Genomic DNA, 17729 nt, shown 5'->3' with positions numbered 1-17729 from the left:
GATCTTTCTCCCTGGCAGACATCAACAGTTGGTTCAAATAAGCTCATACAAACTCTTTACAAGTTTGGATGTCCTTATGTTGACAGGACATTTGGGCAATTTTCTAAAGTCACCAACAAGCAAGTGACATGGCCAGAACCTGATTTACAGTTGACATCCAGTACTATTTTATATTAGTTTCAGATGTACAGCACAGTGATTAGACATTTATATAATTTACAAAATGATCCCCCCCCCCCATAAATCTAGTCAATAACATTGTAATAACAATGCAGGGCGCCAGGTGGGAACTACGCTTATCAGGAGGGTCATTTACAAAAATGTAAATGATAGAAAATAAACATTTGAACAATAAGAGAAAGGGAAATGGAAGTCAACAATAGAGAGCCAACTTTACTCAACTTTCTTGTCATGGGAAAATCCATTTGGCAATCAACATAGACTGAGAAGTTCCTCCAGGTCGTCTCATGTCTTTGTCCTCCTTTGGGGCTTCCGGAACTCTTGCTTTTTTTTCTGAACACTGGTAAAACCCCTACTTACTCAACTTTCAAAAGTAAATATGTAATTTAAAACATTTATACTCCAAATTAACTCAGGAGGGTTTTTTGTGTAAACCTTCAGGTAAAGGGTTTGCCACATTACGCATTAGGCCCTTTCATGACAACAGCATTTCAATGGCTTGACTCTGCTTATGTAAAGTTGCACCATCAGCCTAGCCAGTGTGGCTTGCGGTGAGTGTTGACCTATGAACCAGGAGGTCACGGTTCGATTCCTGGCCAGGGTACATGCCTGGGTTGCAGGTCAGGGCACATGTCTGGATTGCAGGCTCAATCCCCAGTTGGGGGCATGCAGGAGGCAGCCAATCAATGATTCTCCCTCATCACTGATATTTCTATTGATCTCTCCCTTTCCCTTCCTCTCTAAAATAAATTAAATATGTATATATGTTTTAAAGTTGCACAAGCAAATCCATCACTTTTTTCCTCCAAATTTTTTATAGCTAAAAGAATAAGAGAATAAATAAAATGGTCATAAACCACTTAGGTTTTCTGATTTTTTTAAGCATGCAGCTATGTCTTCTTTTCACACCACATTAATCCTACAAATAATGTTGATTTGGCTATTAAAATGTTTTATAGCAAGTGTATGATATAGACACAAAGTTGTCTAATGTTTTTTTAATAATTATTTATTGTTGGAAATATTACATATGTCCCTTTTTTCCCTACATTGACCCCTGCCCATTCTCCCACCCCCTCAACACACCCTACCCTTCTCCCTACCCACCCCACCCCCACCCCACCCCACCCCCCAACCCAGGCCCTCACCGCCCCATTTTCTGTGGCCATGGGTCATTTTATATGCATACAAGGCCCTTGGTTGATTACTTCCCATCCACTCACCCTCCTCCACCTTCCCCCATAGATTCCTGGAACAGAGTGCGGAATTACATGGTCCTTGCCTTCTAGTGACTACTAATCTTGAACAGTTTGGCAAACTGCAGACCAAATGCACCAGCTGCCTATATTTTTGTACAGCTAAGGATAGTTTTTGTAATTTTACATGGTTGGGAAAAAAATCCAAAGAAGAATAGCATTTCATGACATGTAAACATGTGAAATTCAAATTTCCGTGCCCAGCCTGACTGGTTAGAGCATCGTCTCAATACACCAAGGTTGCAGTTTGATGCCCAGTCAGGGCACATACAAGAATCAATCAATGAGTGGAAAAATAAGTGAAATAACAAATCAATATTTCTCTCTCTCTTTCTCCCTCCCATGCTGTCCCTCTCGCTCTCTCTCCCTTCTTCTCTCTCTAAAATCAATAAATAAAAATTAATACTAAAAATAAATTTCCTTGCCCCAAATTCAAGTTTTATCTGAACACGGCTCTACTAATCCATTGAAGTACCGATTATGGCTGCTTTCCTACTAGAACAGCAGAACTGAGGAGTCACGACAGAGACAATGCAGCCCACACAACCTAAAATAATTACTATCTGGCCACTGACAGAAAGAGTTTGCCAACCTCTGATCTAGAAAGGGAAGTGGAATGCATATGGCTATAACTGTGAACTCAGGCAGGCTGGGCCAAGTACCATGTGAGTGATGCTCAGCCAATGTTGAGTGCTGGGAGGCTGCGAAGGAGAGCAGGGAGACCAAAGAAGGCATGTGGAGGAAGCAGCTTTCAAACTGGTCCTTGAAGGATAATTGTCACTTCAATAAGTGACAATTCAGAAAAGAAGGTTGTTAACAAAGGCAAGAGTTTCACAGAGAAAGGAAAAGGGAAAGTATAAGCTGGAAAGGGCTCTGGGATAAGACACCCCAACTTTACCATAAAAAGGCATTATTGGAAGCAAAGAATGTGAATACCCCAGTGGATGTCCCCTCTTTATTACACGCTAAAAATCATTTATAACCGCAAACATCAAATGCTAAATATTGTAGCACTTTAATTCTTAACACTCTCATCTGGAATTCGGTGCATTGCAAAAACTATTAGAGCAAAGTGTGTTAAGAAATTGCATAGTGTGAGAAACAGGAGACACTTGATTGCATTGGTCAGTAGCCACACCATTGGTGATTTGAGTAAAATGGACATGAACTTGCATATTTGTTCTTGGATGTGTCACTCTACCCAAAGAAACGTCAGCATTTTTTAAACTATATTTTCATATGTCAAGACTACATCCGCATGTCTGGTGACTTAAGAGGCAGCTAACAAAAATGTGCCAGTCTCCAGAAATCCTCAGTGACTGCCAAAATAGATGAACTGTGTCTGTAATCCAAAGGTCCTGAGCGCCCTGGATTGATGGTCACCAGGTAGTCAATTTTTTACCTGTTTGCAAAGGTGTTTTCTTAGTTAAGAACCTTCCCAGCTTACAATCTCTTAGGAAAAAGCAAAGTTCCAACCCTTGGACCCTGAGATGATTAAGGTAACTGTTTTACTTCATAAACCATAGGGGAGGTTAAAAAAAGGAAATGTTTAGCTCTTGCTGCTGCTTTTGTACATATTCAAAGTGTAAGGCGTTTCATGGGCAAGCTTGGCTGGGCAGGCAGCGCTGCACAAGGGAGCCTTCCTGGATGTTATGAAAAGATAGTATTTTCAGCAAGTTCTCCCTCCAGAGCCTCCCAGTAATAAAGCTCCTGCACCTACGCAGGCAACCATCACAATTAAGAGCTACATTGCCTGAGTCCCAACTCTCACTCTCCCAGCTGTGTGACTTTGGCAACACCGCATTGGGTGGTAACCTCCCAGTGACTCAGTCTCTTTATCTTCAAATTGGGACTAATAATAGTGTTTATCCCATACAGTTTTTGTGAGGATTAGTAAGTCTCAGTAGTTATTGATGGCTCCACTATGTGAGTCCTCAGAGAATACTCACCCTTCTCTTTCTGTCAAGGAGTCTTCTGTCTTTCCCAGAGTCCATTCTATTAATGACCCCACATTTTTCATCCTATAGTATAAACTTTCGTTTCCATGCTTCTTTTCTTACTACCATTCATCAGATCCCACTGCATCCTTCATGAAGTATAATAACCTCAGAAAAGGTCTGCCCTTCTTGAAGCATGAACAAGGTAGAGCTCTACGACTAGAGGCATCTATCTATTACTGGATAGTTGAGCTAGAGACCACCTGGATTGTATTTATATTTACAGCTGAGGTCTCCACAGCTGAGAGTGGAACAATAGATGCCCTTAGATCAGCGGTTCTCAACCTGTGGGTCGCGACCCCTTTAGCAGTTGAACGACCCTTTCACAAGGGTCATCTAAGACCATCCTGCATATCAGATATTTACATTACGATTCATAACAGTAGCAACATTACAGTTTTGAAGTAGCAACGAAAATAATTTTATGGTTGGGTCACAACATGAGGAACTGTATTTAATGGGCCAGAAGGCTGAGAACCACTGCCTTAGATCTTTCAAAGTTTCCTCAAAAATCTGTAAACCTTTGTTCACGAAAGATACTCCTCTGGCCCAAGAACTAGGTATGTGACTATTGGAATAAGAAATCAATGACAAAGGCCACCAACTTTTAGTACTCAAGAAGTCTCATAAAAAACAAATCTAAAAGGGCAGGGAAGTGAGGGAAGGTGTCGTTGAAGAATTATCCATGTAAAGTCAGCTGTTTCAAAGAAGCTTCATTAAAGATTGAGGTTTTGTTTTTAATCATAAAAGACCTGATATAGTGCCTAATTTCAAATCTCTGCAGTGAAGGTGTCATTTTATTTTTGGACTTATAAAGTGTCAAGACCCATTTTGGTCAATGAATTAATTCTGATGAAAAGAGAAGCTCCCAGAATGCACTCACCTATAAAGTTGGAATAATAATAATATCCATCTCAGAGGTTTTTAGTATGACCAAAAGAGATCTACTGTGTAAAGTACTTCCTACTGGAAATGGTTCTTATGCTGTAATAGACATGTTTAGCATGAACCTTCCTTCTCTTGCTGGAATGTTGACTAGACACTTGCCTCAGCGTCATTTCTCTCTCCTTTATACGTAAGTTAAAGCTCAGTTCATTACAGCCGGGAGAACTAGATCTATGAATGTCAGAAATAGGAGATTGGTATAATAGACAGACCTGTGAACAGGCTCTGCTCTCCTGAAAGTTATCTTCCCTCCCTCCACTAACAAGCAGTGCTAACATAAGGCCATGGGACAGAAGCTCACATTGATGTCCACGTTGCAACCCAGACCAATTAAATCAGAGTTCTGGAAGGAGAACCTGGACATTGCTAATTTTAAAACTCTCCCACATAATTCTAATGTGCAGGCCAGATGGAGAACCCTGACCTTGGGAGTGCTAAGTCTTGGATAATACTAATAACTTTATAGACCTGTATAGAAAAGATAACTAAAGGAAAGATTGAAAGAGTTTGAACCTTCAGTCAATTATTCTAAGATTTCTGTTAGCCTTGTTATGAATTGTATTTGTAAAATATATACCTATGGAAGGGTTTTCTAGGTCAAATCTATTTTTCCAGTCCAGGGAAAATTGGTTTAACTCTTTTCTGAACACACACAGAAAAGAGGATTCTTAATACTTACTTGGGGTTTTGCTTTTATTTTACATTTTTCTTATTTTTATTTATTTATGTATGTATGTATTTTTAGAGAGTGGAAGAGATATGGAGAAACAGGGAGAAACATTGATGTAAGAGAGACACATCCATTGGCTGGGGAACCTGCAACCAAGGTACATGCCCTTGACTGGGAATTGAACCTCAGATCCCTTGGTCCACGGGTCAATGCTCTAACCACTGAGCAACCAGCCAGGGCTACATTTTTATTATCCATTCTAGGAATGACCTCTGAAGTATCAGTGACTTTTAAGCATGGCTATTTGAATGCAGAAATCTAGCCAAATAATATAGGAAGCTTTATTCAGCCTGAGAGTCATCACTGACTCTCAGAAGAAATTTAATCAGATAATGTAGATAATATGTAGATGAATGCTGAAAATATGCAAATGTACAACCCTTCTCAGAATTTTAGTAAATTTTTTGAAATAACTACACTCTAATACTTCTCAAAACAACCTTATGAGGGAGATATTATCTCCATTTCAACAAGAGGAAGCCGTTTAAGAAAATTTAAGCAACTTCTCCCAAATTCCAAGACCTAGGAAATTGCAGAGTAGAGATTAGAGCCCTTATCTGTCTAAACAAAAGCCTAGATTCTTGACTATGAAGCCTGAGGGTCATTCTAGCCTTCTGACAACAGCACCAAAATTCTTTTGCTCCCTTCAACATCTTAACTAGCCCTGGCTGGTGTTCCTCGGGGCTTAGAACACTGGCCTGAGACCCACAGGGTCACAGGTTCAATTCCCAGTCAAGGGTTGCAGGAGGCAACTAATCAACGTGTCTCTCAGAGTCACATCGATGTTTCTCTTTCACTTTCTCTTTCTCCTTCCCTTCCACTCTCTCTAAAAATCAATGGAAAAAATATCCTCGGATGAAGATTAACAAATAAAATTAAAAAATCTTACCTAACCTACCCAATTCCTGCCTTAAACAGGATTCTCAAACTTGGAGTCCTAGAGGGCCCAGGCTGGTAATACAAATAAATTAATATGGGTCATTTTTAAAGAACTCACATTGGTCTATAACTAAGCTACTGCTCTGCTTCAGCCAATTATTATCCTGGGAAAAGTTAGTCTTGGTATTACCAGACTCTAATTTTATAACAGAAGCCAGAAATTTGGATTTTTGTGATAAACACCTAATTTTCAAATGTTGGCAATAAGTTTACATTCTTGTTTTTAAAAGAACACTACATGGGACAAATCCAAGCAGGCTAAATGATGTAAGTCACAGTTTGGGGAGAGAAGGGAAACTTATTCAACATATATTTTTTTATCCTCACCCAAAGAGGAGGAAAGAGACATTGATATGAGAGAGAAACATGGATCGACCAGCACCCCCTTCCCCACACAGACTCTAACCGGGGATCAAATCCACAACCCAGGTATGTGCTCTGACTGGGAACTGAACCTGCACCCCCTTGATGTATAGGAACACACCCCAACGAACCGAGCCACACTGGCCAGGGCTTGTTCAATATTCTTATCTTTTTATTTCCAATAGATATTAGTTGCTTTAAGTACAAGTAAATGACTTTCTAGGGCCTAGGCAACACAATAAGAGATGTCTGTGGTAGGAAAAAACAGCTCATTAATTAATCAGAGTCTCACTTATACATATAACATGGAAATAACTTTGGTGATCTTAAATCAGATTTTATTCCTTGACAATGGTAAACATATAAAAATGCTGTGTATCCATTACTGAACATATAAATATAATATGAAATTTATGCATCTCTCCTTTGACAGCATATTTACTGGAGTAATTTTAAGCTAAATTAAAATCAACTCAATCCTTTATGGTGAAAGTTCTCTTATCTGTAGCAGGTCAATGAAGCATTATCAGGTTTAGAGGTATGACAGGTTTTCCTCCGGAAATGACAACTTAAATTAAAAGCCCTCAGGTTGAATTACTGCAAAAAAAATAAAATCCTATTTTCTAAAATCTCTCTTTAACTTTGACATTCAGATCTCTGAACTAGAGATAGGGCTGGAATGTAGGTGCAGACGGGAGTAGTAGCACCGGAATCTTTTCAATGAAAATGCTTCTAAGCGCACATTTTTTAAAGGAGTTTCCCAATATCATTCAATGGAAAAAAATATTTAATCTCTGGGCTTCAAAATAAGTACTGAGCCAATACTTGTGTCTCCATTTCATTTACACCAACCACTCACATTAATAGCTATAGTAGTCTCATTTGTCCCTTTGTTTTTGTTTTCTCTCAAAAAAATGTCAAACTGCCCTAATCGGTTTGGCTCAGTGGATAGAGCGTCGGCCTGCGGACTCAGGGGTCCCAGGTTCGATTCCAGTCAAGGGCATGTACCTTGGTTGTGGGCACATCCCCAGTAGGGAGTGTGCAGGAGGCAGCTGGTCGATGTTTCTAACTCTCTATCCCTCTCTCTTCCTCTCTGTAAAAAATCAATAAAATATATTTTTTTAAAAAATATCAAACTCATAGAAACAGAGAGTAGAAAAGTAGTTGCCAAGAGCTGGGGTAGGGTAGGTGAAATAGGAAGAGGTTGATAAAAAGGTACAAAATCTCCGTTAGAGATGAATAGGGCTGAGGATCTAATGATCTAATGTATAACAGAGAGCTAAAGACAGTGGGCCAATTTAAAATGTCAGCAAGGGTCTTGCCATTTCTGAATGTTTCAAAATAAGCAAGGAGAACATTTTTCACTGTTAAAATTGATGTATATCTTTTTTAAATTAATGTTTTTCTTATTTGAACCAGAAAAGGGAAAGTGAAATTGAAGGAATTTACACTACACTTCAAAAGAATTTTTTAGCAACTCTGGATGCAAAGAAAAAGAGCAGCTTCATATGGTGAGTTGTCATGTTTAAAAAAAAAAAAAAAGGAGTTCATGAATGGGAATACAGAACCTTGAGACAGCTATCACTATATTTCTAGAAAGCTAATAGTTATTTTAAATTTACAACGGGCCAGGTTTTCTATAATTGATTTAGATTTTTTTTTAATCTATAAAAGTAGAAGAAGTGCACTGACTCTAATGGGCTTAGAAGGATGCCATATTTTCCACGGCAAAGCCTTAATTAAAACTTTTAAAGGTGGAAATCATGGCAAAAGATCAAAGAATGAGAAATAGGTGGCAGACCATAGTCAGTTCTACATCAATAGCACTCAGCTGCCTCCTCCTCTTTTTTCTTGATAAAAACCTATTAATTCCCACTCCCTTCTTTGCTAACATTCATTTCAAGAAAAATATGCTTGGACCTGCCTTGTACATGCTTTTCAGACTCCGAGGAAGTCTAGAAACAGGCAGAAGTGTAGAAACATGCTGAACAGCTGAAATAGTTCTGCTCAACTCATGGCTGTGTGTCCAGCACCCCAGCCCCTCCTCCACCCAAATGCAATGTCCTTGCAAAGTTCAGAGAAGGAATTATCATCCCCTTTAAGGTGGAAAGATCTGATAACAGCAGGGAAGAAGGTTATACAGTGAGTCTAACCCTAGGCTCACGGCATAATCAGAAACTTACTAAATCTGTTCTTCCATATAATTTGGGCAAAACATGTCCATGGGGGTAGATTTTTTACCTGAAATGTCTCTTAAATAAATATGCATATGTTGGAGAAACTGGACTTTCGGGAGAGAATGAAAGAACAAAGGTGGAGGATTAAATATGACTTCTAAATTGTGAGCCTCTACCTTGCCACTACTGCTTTCAATTCTTAATGTGGGTAAAACATAGCACTTCAAGGTCTTACATATAGACGGCACTTAGCCAATCTACATCCTTCTAAGTACACTTTTTATTTTTTTAAATATATTTTTATTGATTTCAGAGAGGAAGGGAGAGGGAGAGAGAGATAGAAACATCCATGATGACAGAATCATTGATTGGCTGCCTCCTGCATGCCCTCTACTGGGGATCGAACCCACAACCCGAGCATGTGCCCTTGACAGGAATCGAACCTAGGACCCTTCAGCCCACAGGCCGACGCTCTATCCACTGAGCCAAACCAACCAGGGCCTAAGTACACTTTTAAATTAAAGAGTAAAGACACAAATCATTAAGTCTACTTTTAGATGACTTTTTTCACAAATTAATCCATGTAGCCAGCACCAGACCAATAAACAGAACTTTACCAACCTCCCAGAAAGCTCCCTCCATGACCCTTTCGGATCCTGACACTCTCTTTCCCCCAAAGAGTAACCACTATTCCGACTTCTAACCACATAGATTCACTTTAAGAAATATATATATCTTAACGCAATCGAATTGTGTCCTTTCGTGGCTTCAGATAAAATCTGTAGATATGTATTGAAACAGAAGAGCTATCGCAGGCACTCATTGTTTGACTACTCGACTACACTGAGTTCTGCATAGTGTGGACAAAAAAACGGGCTTCTGAGGAAAGTAACCTCCCAGGGGATCTGATCATAAATTCCTAACTCCGCAGGTCATGGTGGGTAGCCCTGCCCAGGCCAATAACTTTCTCGTGAAGTTATTGGCGTGGGTGAGGATTAACAATAGGGACTTCAGCTGCAGATCTGAAAGGCCAGTCAGACCCTGAGTTTGGAAGCTCTGTCCATTGTTCTTGTGCATCTAGGTTAACACACCTTTGAAATACCAGAAGTAATATCCATGGAAGGGGGCACTGACCCTCAAGAGAGCACATAATCTTGTTAACTATCCTGTCATCTGATCCCTGCCTTGCTTCTCCCACTTCCATGTGATCTTTCTTACATGCCCTCTAATTTCAAATGCATAAAAGAAACTGCAAAACTGTTATTCTCCAGAGCATTTGAGATCCTTCTCTGTGGCATGTGTTGTCAGTTTGGCTCAAATAAACTTATAAAAATTCTCTACAAGTCTGGATGTTTCTTACATTGGCAATAGTAAAATATCATTTTGGAACAAAAGACCCCAGATTTAATTCTTGCTGTACCATAATTAGTTATGATCTCGAGGGAATAACTTCTCCATTTTGGCCCTTAAATTTCTCTTTGTAAAATAAGTACATTTAATTAGAAACGGTACAAGTCCTCTTCTGAACAAACATACTCATCAGAATGAAAATCTTAAGGATATATACTTTCGATTATGTATATATATTAACAATTGGGACTATGTACATATATATTAACAATTGGGGAAGTACTCGCCTCCACCCCACTATTTGGGCAAGGAGGATCCTAGGCCCTGAACAGAGCAGCTGCTGATGGCTGGAGACTGATTTTCATGTTCATTCTTCGCCACTGGAAAGTTTATGTACTGACAATCTCTTTGTGAAAGTGTCTAAAAATAAAGGCTTGCCCTGGCTGGTATAGCTCAGTTGATTGAGGGTCATCCTGTGAACCAAAAAGTCACTGGTTCGATTCCTCGTCAGGGCACATACCTGAGTTGGGAGATGGATCACCAGTTAAGGTGGGTGTGGGAGGCAACTGATCAATGTTCTCTCACATTGTTGTTTCTCTCTCTTTCCCTCTCCCTACCTCTCTCTCTTTAAAAAAAAAATCAATAAACAGGGGAGGGGGAGGCGGGGCAAAAAAAAATCAATAAACATATTCTTAAAAAATATGGGACTTAAAAAATAAATAAAATAACATAAAAATAAAGGATTGTTCCACCCTAAAAAAAAATTAATTAATTAATTAGTGAGTAATAATGGAAAGAGCCATGGGACTAAATACGAATGGGTCATTAGGTGACATTTCTTTCCAAAGGGACACATAATTCAAGGAAATAGAGGAGTTCTATATAAAGCTCCAAAATAGAGGTAGTTTAACTAGAATGTCCTTAACCTTAATCATCTTTGCAGTTCCTTTACTCAGTGAGAACTCTTTTTTCTTCCCCAAAGTGCTCAGTGCCCTTATTTATCCTTATCAAAATCTGTTAAGATTAGTTTATTCTCATTAATATGTAAAACATTAGAGGCCCAGTGCACAATATTCATGCACTGGTAGGGTCCCTAGTCTCCTGGGCCTCCCTCCCTTCCCCGGGCCAGCCCTGCCCACTGGTTGAACGCCCAGATGAACTCCTGATCAAGGGTACAATTTGCATACCAAGCTTTTATTATATAGGATGCTCTGCCTGAATGTTCTCCCTCACAGAAATGTTTACATTTATCAGGACATTTTGATTTGAAGGAGTAGATTTCTAGTTACAGAATTTCAAGTATCAGAGAGTCAGGAGGGCAGGTCCTCTTAGACAAGGAGCAACTAAAATCACCCTATTCGGGTAACCATGAGCAACCTTCTCTCCTAATATTAGTGGCCACTATTTACTGAGGTCTTACAATTGGATAACACTGTACCAAGTTCTTTAGAATATCATCTTATTTATTTCCCCAAGCAGTACCATTATTATAATATTTATTTCACAGATGAAGAAGCTGTTAGTTACCTATAAAAAAGGGGGGGGGGCACTAAATCCCATATTTGCCTTTCTGAAAGGCCAGTCAGACTCTGAGTTTGGCAGCAGTAACCATCCAAAGGCAAAAGTAGAAACTGGAGGTCAAAGTCCCCAGAACAGTCCCAAGAAGGAAATCCATTCTTCTGGATCATTGGAGGCGGAGGCCTGAGAGGCAAGGACACAACCACTCTTTTTTGTGATACCAGCACCTCCGGCCCCCTTCCTTTGGGCTGGACCCTTTCAGAACTTGCATTAATGCTTACAAGGCTCTGATAAGTTATACAGCAGCAAGGTTCCAAAGGTTGATTGCCCTGATTGGTGTGCTCAGTGGTTAGAATGTTGGCCTGCCCACCAAGGGTCCTGGGTTTGATTCCCAGTCAAGGGCACATACCTAGGTTGCAGGTTCAATTCCTGACCTCGGTCAGGGTAGGTGCAGGAGGCAACTCATGGGTATTTCTCTTTCTTTCTCTCTCCCCTTCCCTCCCTTCTACTCTCTCTAAAAATCAGTGGGGAAAAATATCCTCAGGTGAGGATTAACAAAATAAATAAAAATAAAATAGACATTTGTTTTAAAAACAATAAAAAGAAACACTGCTCCCAAGGCCTACCGATCAACCTGCCAGGAGGCCCTGACTTAAATTCATGCCCAGCCAAGGTGTTATTGAAGCTTCTGAGGCCAATAGTAACTTCAGCTGCAAATCAAGGGCATCCTCCGAACAACCTAACAGGGCATGAAATGCCTAACGCTCCCCTCTGGACTCAAGCGCCAACCGTGTCTCATAACTCTTAGAAGGCAATGCTTCGGAGTCACTCCAGAGAGGCCTGTTTTATACTGTTTATAGAATTATAAAGCCCAGAGGCTTTTCAAGGGCCATTTACTAACTAAGGGTTCTAAATACTGTGCAGAGAAAGAGAACATAGCGTGGTAACAGGTATCCCCGGGCACTTAACCCCCAAGATATCAGTAATGATCCCAAGGGATCCAAAGCATAATTCTGACAGTGCTCAAAACCAAATTAATTCAAAACTAGGGAAAGCCTTGCACAGTGCTTGGGATAGGAGGGGATGTTGAAACCCAACAACAGAACTCAGCAACTCCAGAAAGTTAGGAATCACTGGCTACTGTTGAAGCTGTATCTCAACACATGCTGATTACATTGGGTTTAGAAAGATCACTGGCATGTTGTCCAGGATGGTCTCAATGTCAGTCCAACATAATGGAAGGATAAATTTGGGGCCACAGCAACCTACAATAATTATAGTAGCCCTATAAATAGGATGACAAATTAAGATCTTAAGCTACTTAATTTTTTAAAAATGAAACATTATCAATCCAGTTCAGTAGCTCAGAAATGAAAGAAATCAAGCAGCATTGTTTTAATTCAAATGAGAGGTTGTTTTAAAATGCTACTTGTAAATATCCAGCTTTATCTGATTTTCTGGTACATTACTATGCTATGGTGTGTTGTAGGGGGTCATAATATGGTTGTGGCTTGACTCAAGTGGACACGAGCTTCTAAGGAGACTTATCTGAAGAGAAGTAAGATAAACAAAAGTCAGAAGTATGTTCAAGATTGTTGGAGGGATTTAGAAGGAAGGAGGAGGCAAAGGGGTATCAAAGACTTGCAAACCTTCAGAGGTGAAGACATCCAACTTCTCTAGGTTCCATTTCCTCTAATCTGAATTGGCATGTCTGACCAAATTCTTGCCTTTGTACTGAATCTAAAATCCTAAGAGATGAGAACATCAGACTCTATTTATTATCTTTGGGGGAAGGGAAGGATATTCTCAATTCAGAATGAGGCAGATCTATATTGCCTGATATAAAACAACTTCCAAGATACATTATTAAACATTTAAAAAATGAAAGTTTCAGAATGGCATGTATACTGTGCCATTTGTACTAGTATATAACACACAGAGAAGATATGTGTGCATACATGGTTGTTCTAGATCAGGGGTGGGCAAACTTTTTGACTCGAGGGCCACAATGGTTCTTAAACTGGACTGGAGGGCCGGAACAAAAGCATGGATGGAGTGTTTGTGTGAACTAATATAAATTCAAAGTAAACATCATTACATAAAAGGGTACGGTCTTTTTTTTTTTTAGTTTTATTCATTTCAAACGGGCCGGATCTGGCCCGCGGGCCGTAGTTTGTCCACGGCTGTTCTAGATTCTAGAAGAATTCATTAAAAAGAGGTAAAGATAGCTGCCAGGTGGCTCAGTTGTCAGTTGGTTGGAGCGTCATCCCATACACCAAAAGGTTTCGGGTTCAACTCCCAGTCAGGGCACATACTTAGGTTGCAGATTTGATCCCTGGTTGGGGTGTATATGGGAAGCAACCAATAGATGTTTCTCTCTCTCTCTCTCTCTCTCTCTCTTTCTCCCTTCCCCTCTCTATAAAAAAAATCAATAAAAAAACATACCCTTGGGAGATGTGCCCCTACATTCCCTACATTTACACCTTGAAATTTTACATGGTCGGAGTACTGTGCAGAAATAAAGTCACCCAAGGATGTTTTACACAGATAGTCAAGCTTACCACAAGAAGATTTGAAAAGTGCAAATGTCAGTTTATTTTTATTAAATCTGCTCTTTTTGGGGGGAGCTGCTGAATTTATTTGGGTGACATTGGTTAATAAAATTATACAGATTTCAGGAGCACAATTCTATAACACATCATCTCTATACTGTATTGTGTGTTCATCATCCCAAGTCAGGTCTCCTTCCATCACTATTTATTCCCCCCTTTAGCCTCGTTGGCTGTTGTTTGAGTCTTTTATTTCCTCCTCAGATTTTCTGAAAATTAAAATCTTCATAGTAGTGAAAGACAAATTACAAAAACTTTTAAAGAAAAAATGTGCTATTGTGTTAGTTATTAAATAAAATTGCTCCTTTAACTCTCTGGAGAGAAAATTACAAAGAAAAGCTGACTGAAGTTAATATAAAATTTTTGCTGCATAACTACTTGTGAATATGGATCAAGATTGACACCCAGTGGCCAAATTTAATCCTATTTTTCTTCATTGAAATTCCTTTTCTGTGTGATTATTCATTTTCTAAAATTTTTCTTCACCTGTCTTCGATTAAAAATTTATTTAGCCCTGGCCAGGTAGCTCAGTTGGTTAGAACATCATCCCCAAATCCCAAGTTTAATCCCTGGTCAGCATGCATAGAAGAATCAATCAATGACTGCATAAATATGTAAGTGGATATAATGAATCAATATTTCTCTCTCTAAAAGCAATAAATAAAAATTTAAATCTGATAATGGCTTTAAAATATATATGTATATAATTTAAATCTATGACTTGTTCACTGAAAGTAAATTATCCTATATAATAAAAGGCTAATATGCTAAGTGTCTAGTCATCTGGTCAGCCCTTCAACCAATCAAAGTGTAATATGCTAATAACATGCTAAGGCTGCTCAACTGTTCGCTATGACGTGCACTGACTACTAGGGGGAAGATGTTCCGACGGGTAGGTGAGCTTGCTGCTGGGGTCTGGCTGATCGGACTGAGCGAGAAGGGCTGGACGCACCCTGGAACCCTCCTGCAGTCCCTCCCCAGCTGGCCAACCTCCCCCATCCCTTCCCAGCCCCAATCATGCACCAGTGGGGTCCCTTGACCTGGCCTACGACCTCTCACAATCCAGAACCCCTCGGGGAATGTCGGAGAGCCGGTTTTGACCCCACGGTGGAATGACCAGTTGCTATGATGCACACTGACCACCAGGGGGCAGATGCACAATGCAGGAGCTGCCTCCTGGTGCTCAGTGTGCCCCCAGAGGGGGAGCGCTGCTCAGCCAGAAGCTGGACTCAGAGGGAGCCTCTCCCACCTCCATGGCAGCGCTAAGAATGTCTAACTGACATCCCCTGAGGGCTCCCAGACGGCAAGAGGGCTTAGGCCAGGCTGAGGGACAACCCCCCCCCCCCCCGCCAAGTGCACAAATTTTGTGCACCGGGCCTCTAGTATTTTATAAAGCCAGAAAACATTAGTAAGTCTTGTTTCACACATAATTAATATATTTATTTCTGTGTCCTATTTGACTGCATTTCTTTTTAAAGCAAAGCATGGGAGAATCCCAGGAATTTTCTTTTTTTTTTTTTTTAATATATTTTATTGATTTTTTACAGAGAGGAAGGGAGAGGGATAGAGAGTTAGAAACATTGATGAGAGAGAAACATCGATCAGCTGCCTCCTGCACATCCCTTGCTGGGGATGTGCCCGCAACCCAGGTACGTGCCCTTGACTGGAATCGAACCTGGGACCCTTGAGTCCACAGGCCGACACTCTATCCACTGAGCCAAACCGGTTAGGGCTTGTCTGCATTTTTTACCTAACATTAAAAAGCAATTATCCTTTGGTTGACAAAATAATGTAGTCAATTTCTAGTAGAAATTAATGAAACATTGGAATTATGTAGCAAAGCTAATTAGTATAATTTATATCCTTAATTTCCTATATCAAAGAGCAAAATTACCTATTTCTGGTAAGTTACCTATAATAATTTAAAATTTAATAATTTTAAAGTCTTGAAGCTGATATAATTGTTTATAAAATGTGCTAGTTAGGGAACCCTAACAGAGTTTAATTTTATCCCTATTTAAAGAGAAGGAATAAAAAGAATAAATAAATATACAATTTTGTAGAACGATCTTTTATATGAGCACTTTAGAAGTTTTGTGATAAGGTTTAGATGCAATGTGTATTGTGGCATCCATTTTTATAGTTCTAAAGAATAAAACTTCAATATTTATGAAATTAATATTTTAGCAAACACATCTGGCATGTTTAAAACAATCACCAAACAAAAAGTTAGAAAATTTAAGAGTCAAAAGCTTAAAGTTCAAATTTTAGATGGGTAATCTTTGCCGGAAGCCGGTCCATCCTTGCTGCTTGACACAGTCGCTGCAGGAAAGAAACATCTGCACAGCATATGTTTCAAGGGACTGGCGTATATAGCATACTGTTCTTTTTTTTTTTTTTTTTTTAATATATTTTTTATTGATTAAGATATTACATATGTGTCCTTGTCCCCACGTTACCCTCTACCCCCCCACCCCCCCCACCCCCGCTCATGCCCTCACCTCCCCCCGTTGTCCATGTCCATTGGTTAGGCCTATATGCTTGCATATAAGTCCTTTGGTTGATCTTTCCCCCTTACCCCCACCCTCCCCTACCTTCCCTCCAAGTCCCGACAGTCCAATCAATGCCTCTCCGTCTCTGGATCAGTCCTTGTTCATCAGCTTATGTTGTTCATTATATTCCACAAATGAGTGAGATCCTGTGGTATTTATCCGCTCTCAAGTTCCATCCATGCTGTGGCAAATGGTAAGAGTTCCTTTTTCTTCTTCCTCTTCTTAAAGAATACCTTTCAGCATTTCATATAATGCTGGTTTGGTGGTGATGAACTCCTTTAGCTTTTTCTTATCCGTGAAGCTCTTTATCTGACCTTCTATTCTGAATGATAGCTTTGCTGGATAAAGTAATCTTGGTTGCAGGTTCTTGCTATTCATCACTTTGAATATTTCTTGCCACTCTCTTCTGGCCTGCATGGTTTCTGTTGAGAAATCAGCTGACAGTCGTATGGGTACTCCCTTGTAGGTAACTGACTGTCTTTCTCTTGCTGCTTTTAAGATTCTCTCTTTATCTTTTGCTCTTGGCATTTTAATTATGATGTGTCTTGGTGTGGTCCTCCTTGGATTCCTTTTGTTTGGGGTTCTCTGCGCTTCCTGGACTTGTAAGTCCATTTCTTTCACCAGGTAGGGGAAGTTTTCTGTCATTATTTCTTCAAAAAGGTTTTCAATATCTTGCCCTCTCTCTCCTTCTGGTACCCCTATAATTCTGATGTTGGTACGCTTGAAGTTGTCCCAGAGGTTCCTTACACTATCTTCATATTTTTGGAATCTCTTTTCTTTTTCCTTTTTCGGTTGGGTATTTTTTGTTTCTTTGTATTTCAAATCTTTGACTTGATTCTTGGGATCCTCTTTTCTGCTGCTGGATCTCTGTAAATTATTCTTTATTTCAGTCAGTGTATGCTTAATTTCTAGTTGGTCCTTTTTCATGTCCTCCATGGTCTCCCTATACTTATTGAGGGATTCATTAAATTTATCGGCGGTTTCCATAAAATTCTTGAAAAACCTTATAACCGTGGCCTTAAACTCTATATCCAATCGTTTCCTTTCCTCCATTTCTGCCATTTGTGACCTGTTTCTTTGTCTCCGCATTTTGGCAGCTTCCCTGTGTTGATA

This window comes from Myotis myotis, unplaced genomic scaffold, assembly GCF_014108235.1.
Source record: "Myotis myotis isolate mMyoMyo1 unplaced genomic scaffold, mMyoMyo1.p scaffold_m19_p_8, whole genome shotgun sequence".
Taxonomy (NCBI): Eukaryota; Metazoa; Chordata; class Mammalia; order Chiroptera; family Vespertilionidae; genus Myotis; species Myotis myotis.
This window is presented reverse-complemented; position numbering follows the sequence as displayed.